We start from the raw sequence: 11,479 nt of genomic DNA, 5'->3' as shown, positions 1-11,479 counted from the left end.
AATGAAAACTGATTTTTCTCAGAAGGACGTGGAAACAGATGTCAGTTAGATTGTACTTATAAAATACTTTGAGGACAAGTGTTTTGTAGCTACTAAGTATTATTATACTAAAGAGGCTCAGCTGTGACCCACCACTGCAATGGCATTTGAGTGTGTAGTCCCCAAGGCTCAAGAGCATTTTAGCTTCATAAGATTTAGTCTTTCCCCATTCCTTTATGAAATTCAGACCCAACTTCCCACTGTTCATCTTTGTATGAGGCTCCCTGAGACTCCCATCTGTGAGGAAATAAGCCCATAACACAGGTTGCAGAATTTGCAAGTCTGTCCTAGACAAGAACAGGACAGCGAACTGGGAAAAAATTGCCATGAAATAGGAAATATTGAGTATATTAGGGCCCAATCCCAGTGCTGTGGAGAGTAGCGGGAACTTCATCACTCCAGTGACTTTCATGACTCCAGCTCACAGAACTCACAAAACACAAAGAAGGGACTAAGTTCACAGTTTAAATATATATTTTCCTCTCCCTCATTGTAAAAATTCACATACAGAATTGGATCAGTTCTTTGTAACAGCAAATTCCTTACCTGGAGTACATTGTCATGTCTCTGATCACCAATCACAAATTGGAGTTAATCTAATACGCAGTCTCTGAGCAGCTTCAGAGAGATGACAGTTTTAAAACCTAGCCATCAATAAATATCTCTCTTCTTACTTCTGCAAAATGTGGAGTTTTCAAAGCAAAATCTGGTTTGGCCCAGTCTGTCTAACTGTCTAGAACAGTTAGAGTTACATCCAGGAGTATTTTAACATATTAAGGCAATTAGCAAGGCATTTACAGAAATATAAGTTAACTATATCCCTAGATGGACTATGAATACTGTGCTTCAAAATGGACATGTCCTTGTACATAGAAAAAAATTACTTTTGGTTAATATAAGATTTTCTGACAAAGTATTAATTACATTTTATTTTCTTTCTGAGAATTAGTTTAACATTAGTAAAGGCTTTTGGGTGAGAGACTACAAAACAACACAGTTTCAATTCAATTTTAAAAGTCTCCCTTAAACAATTTAATTTTTTTTTTTTTAATACATTAATTCTGTGTGCCTACATTGCACTGATCTGTCACTGTTGCACTGAGAATAGCAGGACGCATTTGGGACGACATGTTATTCAGTTCTGAGTTTTATCAGAAACTTGTTCATACCAAACTCATGCAGATAAAGGGTAGATAAAAGCTCTAGTGAAAAACATGACTTAACTACCCTGTCAAGATTCAGAAGAAAGTACTAAAGTCTTCTGCTATGCAGTAGATTTCTTTTAATTACGGGAAAAAGTCTAGAGAGTATACGAGTTAATAAGCAAAGTGCACCAGAAATGACAGGATGGAGATCAGTTATCTCTACACCAAGAGCTTTCCTGTTCCCACTTCATACATTAAGTATTCTGCAGCATAAACCAATGGTGTATGTGTAGGTATACACACGTACATATATACAATCGTGTATATATACATGCATATGTGTAAACTCACACACATATACACAGCGCACGTAATTGAGGAGCAGGCAAATGACAGAAGATCTTAATTCTTCGGTAAGCAATTAATGCTTTAAATCGCTTGAGCACCTTGCTTCTTGAGCACTCTGCCAGCCCAAACTTTTCCATCTATCTATAAACCAGTTATCTTTGGTCACTTCAGGTTAGAGTATTTCAACTGAATTTAGACACTGCTAAATTTAGATGCTCCTTGTGGCAGTCTCCTAAAAATGAACTTGGAGGCAGGTATTAGTGAGAACTTTTCCTTTGTTTAGCAGAACATATAGTTTGCCTAAGAACATAGGTTTCATGAGATGATAATCATCCCAGAAAAATCTTTTGAATTTGACAGTGTACTTTAGTAGGAACAGGATGGAGCACATCATGGACATACATTCACGGTAATGCAAGTTATGCAATGGACATTGTAATTTAAGCACTATTTCCTGCTTCTCTTAAATTAATGAATTATCTTAGATTAATGAATGAGGTCCAGAAAGGCAAAGCAAAACAACCTCCTCCTTGATTTGTCCCTCTATCCCAGTTCTTGGATGGCCAGGTTCAGTACTAGGGACTCCAGTTAGTCCTTACCCAAGGCGTGCCAAAGGTAAAGCATTTCAGAGTTCAGTCAGCTTTCTGAATACACTTTGGACCCTGAGTTCCTGAGAGCAAACCTAACTAATGCCCCATGGCAGAAAATAGAAATTAGTGGATATATTATCTCAGTCAAACTACTGGATGCTTTTTCAATCTTCTCATTAATTTCTAGTGTTAAGCACATGGTTTAGGGAGGTGTTTCCATTTTCACGATATAGCAATTCGCTAATGATGCCTAGTTGAAGTCTCCAACAATGATGTGCTTTTAAAAATACATATGGAAAGCCGCATACATTGACTTGGGTTATAAAGACCAGTGAAATATACTTGTACACTGAAATATTACTGAGCATATGGCCAATTTCAGTGGCTTCAGGCTGGCCTGTAGTTTAGAGCAAAGAATGGCGTATTCGAAGATCAGACTTCTCTTACTAGTTCTGACATTAATTTTCTGATTGATCTTAGGCAGGTCACACGGACTCCTTAGGAGGCTGTTTCGCCATCTGTAAAACGAAAATAACAGCTTTTAGTTACCTTTGTAAAACTCAGTATGATCTTTCACTAAAAGTGTCTATAGAGCTCAACACATGACGAGAAAAAGTTCAAAACTGGAGCTAGGTTGTTTTACATCAGCTGAGGCTTTAGCTCATGCAACTGAGGTATGTGCAACATTTCAAGACAAACAATTGTCTGGCAAAACCCAGGCACATTAGGGCAGGGGCTGTGTTATATGCGGAAGAAATCAGTATTACGCAAACAGGGCTTTCTGAGTCACCCTCACTAGCCGGCAGCACTTGAGAATTCCCCAAAGGACATCCCAGCCAAAGTCACTGGTGAATCGCTTCTTGTTTTTCTCCCTGAACAAATCTGAAATTCTTGGAAGACAGGTAATGAGTCTAGGGAGAAGCTGGAAGAGTACAGAGTATCTCTAATGGCAGCTTGTTCATAGAGATCAAAAGCAGCGACAACTGCATTGTCTGCAGTGAACTCAGAGTGAATTGGCTGAGCTTCAACCCTGCAAGCATGCATGTGTGTCACACAAACCTATCACCACTGCTAGTATTTAGTAGCCACAAGTCAGTTTCCTCAACATAGAGACCAAATATTCGACTTGTCATGTAGACTGGATTTGCCTCTGTCTGACATTGTTTTGGTGCAAGGGAGGGGAGAAGAAAACTTGTCTGACAGTACTAAATGGAGATTACCAGGACTTGTAACCTGGCACTTCCTAGTACGCACAGATTCTACTCAGGATTCTAGGAGGAATCCTCTCTCCCAGCTGATGCTGAGTCTAAGGTTCCTATGCAATTTCCTGCACCAGGGCATGCTCTGAAGGTAGAAGACTTCTACTGCCAGTTGCTTTCAGCTGAGCAAAGAATCTAATCGGGTCACACAGGGCTTCATTACAGGGAATATACTCCTTTAAATTCAGACTCTTTTCCATCAGACACAAACCTGGTATTATCTTCTTTTTATCATTGCAAATAAAGGACAGGCTCATAAAGCAGAGGTTACAGACAATGTTACTACAGCTGAAAGAGTAAATGAATACTCACAGCATTTCTCTTTGTCTTATTCATCGTATCTGGCCATTGGAAGGTTGTATGGGGGGAAGTACAATAAGCTAGCTGCATTTTTTCTAATTTTCATATTGCAGAGATATTAGCTCAACAGAGGCAGTCAGCAAGTAGAATTGGTTGTGCCTGGGAAGTTTTGAACTCCCTGTTCTGTGAACCTCGAAGTTCAGAACCGTATCGGCCCCTTTATCACCTAAAAATCCCAGCCCTTCCTGTTTTTATAGATGTACAAAAAGCTTGATTTTTGCTGGAAGTTGAATATTTTCAGGATTTTGCAATCACTGAATTATTGTTGCATTCTGCCATAGAGGTAGCTGCACTTCTGCGCTGGGTGAGTGAGTCTTATGAAGCTAAACCTCATTTACCAGAATCACTATTATGTGAAAAAAACTAATTTGACTTTGGGAGAAAAGAGGAGAAAATGTAAGTGGCTTGGCCAAGAAATGACGAAGGGGTGAGAACAATATAGTGATCTGAAGGGCACAGTCCTTCCAACAGGAAAGGAATTATTCACATTTAAACAAAGCACTATAGCCAGGAATGAAGGGAGGGAAATAAGAAAGGAAGCATTTAAATGGTAGCAGAAGGTATCCCCTGATAGGGAGGTCCATTAAACTGTGGGATTGCATCCCATAGGAATTCCTGATTTCTTGGAATATATATAACTAGGTGGCATTAATAACAAGCAAATATACAATAAGAAATAATCTTGTGTTGGCTAAAGAGATAGATAATGGTCTAGCAGGCCAGCTGGACCTTTTACGATATGATGACACGGTGCGTACAAAACAAAGTCGTGTTTTCAGACACATATCAAATGTCAAAAAACTCCCATGTCTAACCCTAAAGCCAAAAGATTTTCGTATTACTTGAATAACAGTATATGACTTCAAAACAGTTGAACAAGGCTGAGCTTCACTTAGATTCCAGTGTCCTTATTTAAGGCATGGTGAAATTCAAATGGAATTTAGGCTCTCCACTTAAAATCAGCAAAATATTTACAGATCCCACTTTTGGTGTTGGTCTCTATAAATGGAAAGCTAGAGACTTCTAAAAGCATTTGCCATTGGTCTGACATCCACATATCTCACTGGGGGCTTAGGAAATCCCATCTGTGTGTAGGTGACTCTAACAATGATTACTACTCATGAAAGCATCAGAAAGGTTTGAGTTCTTCTCCCAAATGATTATTTTTAAAACTGAGACTAACAGGAATGAGGATTTTTTCCACTGTAATCCAAATTAATCTGTTGGAGCCTACAGCTGCATTGCCATACTTATCAGTCCCAACTGTTTAAAAACGCCAAGGCAGAGCCTGAACTGTGTAATTGGCATAAGAATCATGAGCACTTGTAATACAATGTAGGTTTGTTTTTACTTGTTTTCGCCTTTCTACTCTAAATTTTAAAGGGGATTTGGATATCTGACTCCTATTAAACAACTTTAAAAACATCTTAACAATGCAGTCCTTTGAGTCTTCTGAGAGCTGACAGATCCCTTTTCAAGCCCCCACAAGCACTGGCAACATACTTTGCTAAATTCTCATGCTACCACTTGACTAGAGGAGCTGAAAAACCCACAAAAATCACCATTAGGCTTGTGATGAAATACTAGACACTATGATACTCAGCACTAGCCTCCAACGTTCTCTAGTGCCAGTAACTGAGGGGTGATTTAGCAGCACTTACATGGCTACCTACCCAGCTGAAAATCACAAATCTAATCACTTGGTTTCCAAACTCCTCAGGGCTCACTTAGAAATATTCATTTCCAATCAATTTGCACCTGCTAATATTTCTCAATGCTCACATGTGATCACAGAGTCAGAAGCAATGCCAGTACTTACTATTTCTATTGCAATAGCATAAAGAGGCTCTGTGCATAGGTCGCAAACCATTGCCCAAAACAGGCACAGCATAAATAGGAACTTCTTTCAAGAGGTGCTTTTAGAAAATCAGTATATACACGTCTTGGTTTACACCAGCCCCTTAGCTTCTCCTACGCTCATAATTCAGGCAGTCCTCAAGGTTTCAGGGGTCCTGAAACAAACATCTTTGTCTGTCATAGGAAATGAGATATGTGGGAAGGGCTCACTCATCAAGTCCAAGTCTAGGTAAAAAACAGAGCAAAACTGGAGAGTCCTTCTGTCTGGGCTCATATTTGACAAGACGGAGGCTGAACACCAGCTAGGCTGAAAGAGACTCCCCCCTCTTCCATGATAAGTAGGCATATAAATAAATAAATAAATGGCATCCTAACTGCACTGAGAACTCAATAAAACAATCACATCAAATATGAGGAGGTATAAATCTCATGTCTGCACAGGTAACCCACTCAATTGCTTTTATTATGGCTCAGCCTGACTCCATTTATTACCATCCGTGGCCTGGGTGAAGGATGCTTGCATGGAGGGTGGTCTCCTGGTGAAATCCTATCCCTGGAGCAGTGACAATCAGCCCATACAGAGGTGGATTTTGGTGGGGAGACCAAAGGCAGATCCATCTGTCTGCATGAAAACCAATCAATAACCCTGTAACTAGACCCCTTGTCACCAGGAAATGGACAACACAATAGTTCAATCCTGGAGCCATAGGAGAGGAATAACTGTGGTTGGGGTATGAAGAATGACAGGATGTATGCATGAAATGTTTGAGACATATGGAGAGAATATGTCTATCCATATAGATATTGAGAAGGAGTGATGGTATAGGAGTGTAGAGGGTACATTAATATATAGCAGGCAAATTTGAAAGGTTGATGTGTTCAGAGGTGGGCGTGGGGAAAAAAAAGCTGAACTATACCACATTTTTTTGTATAGGACTTTATTTATACAGGGACTTTGAGTGCAAGGCAGATAGGTACCTTTGGGGAAATGTGCCTGCTGGTTGGGTACTACATATTGGTATATGGTAGAGAACACGTGTCTCTGAGCGGGCACATAGACGATGACACAAAACGCTGGTACGCAAAAGGAAGCACATGCAGGAGTTGGATGCAGTCAGGGAAGGATATTCCTTTGTCCTTTGTCTGGCTTGGGATTTATGCATGTACTAGTTTTGACAGAGAGGAGGAAGAGTGATGCGCCAAAAGCCTGAGCTAACAGAGTGTGAGTCCACAGATACACTTCCCAGAAAACGCTATATATGAAACATTTAACCAAACCTCACTGTTAATTCGGGAAGGGAGATTCTGGTGGCTTGTCTCTGTCTCTATGAGAAACAGAAATAGGACATTTCTTGCTTTTGTCATCCCCTAGCTCTGCAGTTCCTGTAGCATTTCTAAAACCTGCACAGCGTATTGCTCCCCAGGCTTCCAGCAACTCCCCCAACACATGCACACATGCATACATACACAGGTATGATGGAGTTTGCCTCTAATAATTGTTCTCTCCTGGGGACAAATTTACTATTCCTATGTTAAGTTCCATTTTTGACAGATTCTCCTCCTTCCAAGGTAAGAATCCTTCCCTCTTTTTATGGGTCTAAGGCATAAGGGTTGAATATCCATCTCTGCTTGGGAGACAAATTGTTTCAGGATTAGTTATCAGCTCTGCTCAAAATGCCCATCACTGTATTTCATTTGAGCAGGGTGGTAGCTGTGTTTTGCAAGGCAGACTGGGTCTGTTTGCTAATTTACACAAGGAAAAGCAGAGACTGTAACCAGACAATAAAGTCACAAAAGAAACCCTCATGTATCTGTCAGACAGGATGCCCTGTACCACCTCTAGTTCCAGGGTAGTTTGCACAGTTCTGGCAACAAAAAGAGTACTCATTTCATTGGTCAGGAAGGATTAATATCCCAGCCCTTTGATTCCCAAAACCAATCCTCATTTGTTTCAAACCAGGCCAAAATACAGCAGCAACCTCATTACCCCACTGCCCACTTTCAAGCTCTCACTTTAAAATTGCACTAGATTCTTTGAGCACTAAGATTTGGGCTCTTCTTAAAGGGATTACTGCCTTTCAATATACCCATGTTTCTCTAAAAATTCTTTTAAGAACAAGTTTTGGTCATCTGTCTCTAAAAAGAAAGTCCACAGCACGATGTAGCTAGGTAATAGTGCCTGCTGTTAATATTTGCCTAAATTTAGGCCACTTCTTTTAAATGCAGACTTTTGAACTTGAAAAATTCAACATTGTACAAAAATTACACATACACAAAAAACACATTAATAAAATCAATGTGAAGGGAGGAGATGTATAAGAGAAGAGAAAAGGAAGGAATATTATTTCTGGAGAAAAGGATATCATGTTTGCAAACCAAGTGCATAGGGGAAGTGTATTTCAGGGATACACTACGTACAAATGTGCCAAGGCAGTGCAAGCTGAGGCAGAGTGGAAAATGTGCAGTGTCACAAATTTCCTTTCCCTATGGAATAAATAGCAAATTTAGAGTTTAAAAGGGACAATGTTTGTAGTGCTGACTCTGAGAGACGAGCCACAACATGAAGTTTCCAGAATAGGAAGAGAGCACAGTTGGGTGGGGTTGGGTAAGGAAAAGGCAAGAGATAAGGATGGAGTGAAAGACTAAAGCAGATTTGCATTGTATACAGTCAAAATCAGAGCTGCTGTGGCTTTCCAGAAGGCAGTTTGGGCCACTGTGCCAAACAAGATGCCAAGTCAGTCAGTGTTAACAACCAACTCCCTTATGTGGCTTTAACAATTTCAGGCTACATGTGTGCCTGAGTTTAGGGTCTGTGAGTATGAAGGCAGCCAGGATGGGGACAGAGTAAGTGGGTCTGGCTGCGTGCAGATTCTTGTGAGGTGCGCAGGCTGGAGAACAGGGAGGAACTGCATGGGTGAGTCTGTATGCTTGCACATGAAAAAGCACAAATAAGTTTGTAGAAAGATGAGTGCCATGATTCTAAACCCCCTTTGCAGTTTACACGAGTTTTTGTGACCTGCAAATATTAAAAGAAAAACACATGCCTATGGCTCTTCATACCCCACAGACAAAACTGGGAGAATTGGTGGCACAGGAAGGCGTGAAATGGAAGGGAGTGTGGCCCATTTCAGGTGGGTGTGTATACAAGGAAATGCCCCTGGCACAGTGAAGGACAAGGGATAAAGTGATCCTGGGGAATAGAGTCTTTTGAAGCCGGCACGAGGAGGATGCCAGCCCTGTAAATGAAGCCTTAGCACTGTTCAGAGCACCACCTTTCCAAAATGAAAGCACCTTCTGCACCACTTGAATGTGCTCCAGGATCACTCTGTGCACGGTGAAGTAATCTGAGCATGGAAACCTGGGTGCATTTGTGCAGATAAACCGCTGAGTCTCTATTGTTCCATCAGACAATCTTCGCTGTAATGGATATTTGGGCGAGACATGCCCTATACCCCATGACATGTGTAGAAGGAGGAGCATGGGCATATCACTAGGGCAACATGTCCAGCTGGGAGTATAGACTTAAAGAAAGTAGGTATTACTGGTCTGCGTAAGAACTAAGAATAGTCTTATCCATGGAAACAACAGCACAACTCTGCAGTTACATGCAGGGAATCACAGTGGTGAGCAAAGGCATGGCAATATGCGGGACTCTGCACAGGATTCTGTGTGACTGCTTCCTGATGGCCAGATAGTCTTGTAAACACACTGATGAACTATGGCTATAAGCAGATGCAGGGGGGACTCCTAGCACTGCTCATATCTTTGTCAGCAGTTCTTTTGGACAGACCTGGAGATAAGGTGCTTTGGCAGCCATACCACCAATGTGCTGATTCCTCAGCTGGTGAGATGGGCAGCATCAGTAACACAAACACGTGTGCAAGCGTGTGCGTGACAAAGGGGCATCTGCTGACATGTCTAAACACTAAAGGTGTATGGCAGGGCAAATACATGTCATGTACAAATGTAGGGACAAGTGCCTGTTGTGCGTACCGAGTGCAGCCGGGGGAATGAGAGGTGTATACGGCATGATACATTTGTCAGGGAGTGGATGTACAGTAGTTCACCTGACATATGATGCAAGAAGAGGATAGTGGGGGCAGAAGAGATTACACTAAAGGAGATATTTCTAGTTATATCTATAGTTTAATGCACTGGACTCTGCCCTTCTCTCGTCTCCCCTCCCCTTGCACTCTTCTCCTCATTACCCAGGTTATCTTGTTTGGGTTAAGAGGCCAATTTCAACAGACTATAATTGAAGAGTGAAGCGAATCTGATAAGATAAGGAAGGGACATCATTCCTCAAGGGATCAATAGAGGTTTCATGTTCCTCCTTCCCCTGCTGTGTCCCTAACATGCTAACACTCTGTGTCCATGGGCCTGGTTTATTTACTCTGCTTGTCTGCAAGACTGGGAAGGAAGTGCAGGAGTAGATGGGGGCTGTAGCCTATCTGTCACACAGCCAGAGCAGGGAAGGGGGTATAAGGAAGGGACCACGGTCTCCTCTGGGACTCATGAGGAGGCAGGGAGGTGACAAGTCTGATACCCTCCTGGCTCTGGCAGGGGCACATATTCACAGGGGAGATGTTCACCTTTGGCCTTTTATCTCGTCGTTGCGCTCAGCGAGGAAAGGATATTGATAATTTTTCTTTATTTAGACTTGCTTTCCCTAGCATCCATGTGCAGACAAGCTCAAGCTTTTTATAAGTACTCACAGGGCAACCTCTCAGGGCCCCGAGGATGACTGAGGCATAATTACCCCATCCACAAGGAGGGCTGGCAGTTGCTCCTGAGTAGGTTTATGTTAGTATCTGAAGTTCAGGCTTGGCAGACCCAGTTTCTCACAAGCTGTTCTTAGCGGTGTTTGGGACCAAACCAGCATGTGAGGATCCCCTTAAGAAACATGAAGCTGTCTCAGCAGTGAATACAGGTGTTCATGGCAGGTCTGCCAGGGCTCCTGCACTGCAAAGGCAGAGTTTGTTCCACTCCTGATTTGTGCTCCTTGGCAGGAAGATGCGTATCTCACAGAAGCAATGTGAGATCCATAGGAACCCATGCCCATGGGAGACACATATGAATGTGCAGGCAGCTGGGGCACTGTAAAGAAGTCCCTCCAGGAGGCCCAGACTCTCACATCAGGCAAGCTCTGTGGATGTTCCCCTGTCCCTGCAGCTGGCACAGGGAGATGAGCTGAGAGGTCAGCACAGTACAGGATCCAATCCAGATCCCATACAACAAGGCTGGGCAAGTTGCTGGAGAGACTGAGACACGGAGGGGTCTGGGGCTGAGATATCTTCTTCCAGCTGATTTCTCTTTTATTTTTAACACCCAGAGAAACAGACGCTGAGAGCAAGTCAGTCATGCAGTAAGCATGTGGCAGAGTTGGGAATACAACCCAGATCCCCTGACTCCCAACCTCAGGCTTTAACCACTAGACCATGCTTCCCTCTAAGCCACCTTGAACTTTCCTCAGTGAGGATGGGGGCTACTAAGCCTCTGTGGGCTGCAGTTTACCAAGCTGTCAGGAGTGTGCTCACTGGACCGCCTCACCAGAGACAGCCTTCCTCACGCATGCTAAAAAAGTTGAAAAGAAATTCATTTCATGGCCGGTGGTTGCTTAAAAAAGGCGATTCCAGCATATGTATGTGATAAATGTTAACTGTGCATTAATCGCATTAAAGAGGACCCTATAAACTTTTCATTTCTAATTAAATTCTGGCCGGTGATTCTGGCGAAGCCAGCTCACTCCGGGCCTTTGTTTATGTGGAAAATTAAAATGCAAATACAATGGAATTTATTTCCATTACTAGAGTGATATGCTGGGCTCCTCTGTTTAACAGCCTCCAATTATTTTTCAAACAGGTCTCTCTCCCTCTTTCCC

General features: G+C 42.2%; 1 protein-coding gene and 1 long non-coding RNA gene across 14 annotated transcripts in view; one reads left to right on the top strand and one right to left on the bottom strand.

Moving 5' to 3' along the window:
- PAX2 (paired box 2) overlaps positions 1-11,479 on the top strand; it is a 103,845-nt gene that overhangs the window by 19,720 nt on the left and 72,646 nt on the right. The window lies entirely within an intron of this gene.
- The window catches only part of LOC108444660, a 93,381-nt gene continuing 82,397 nt past the window's right edge, over positions 496-11,479 (bottom strand). The window contains exon 2 of the long non-coding RNA XR_001859287.1: positions 496-2,640. This is a non-coding gene — a long non-coding RNA (uncharacterized LOC108444660). The remainder of the gene's footprint in view (positions 2,641-11,479) is intronic.

Source organism: Corvus brachyrhynchos, unplaced genomic scaffold (genome assembly GCF_000691975.1).
Source record: "Corvus brachyrhynchos isolate BGI_N302 unplaced genomic scaffold, ASM69197v1 scaffold61, whole genome shotgun sequence".
NCBI lineage: Eukaryota > Metazoa > Chordata > Aves > Passeriformes > Corvidae > Corvus > Corvus brachyrhynchos.
This window is presented reverse-complemented; position numbering and strand designations above follow the sequence as displayed.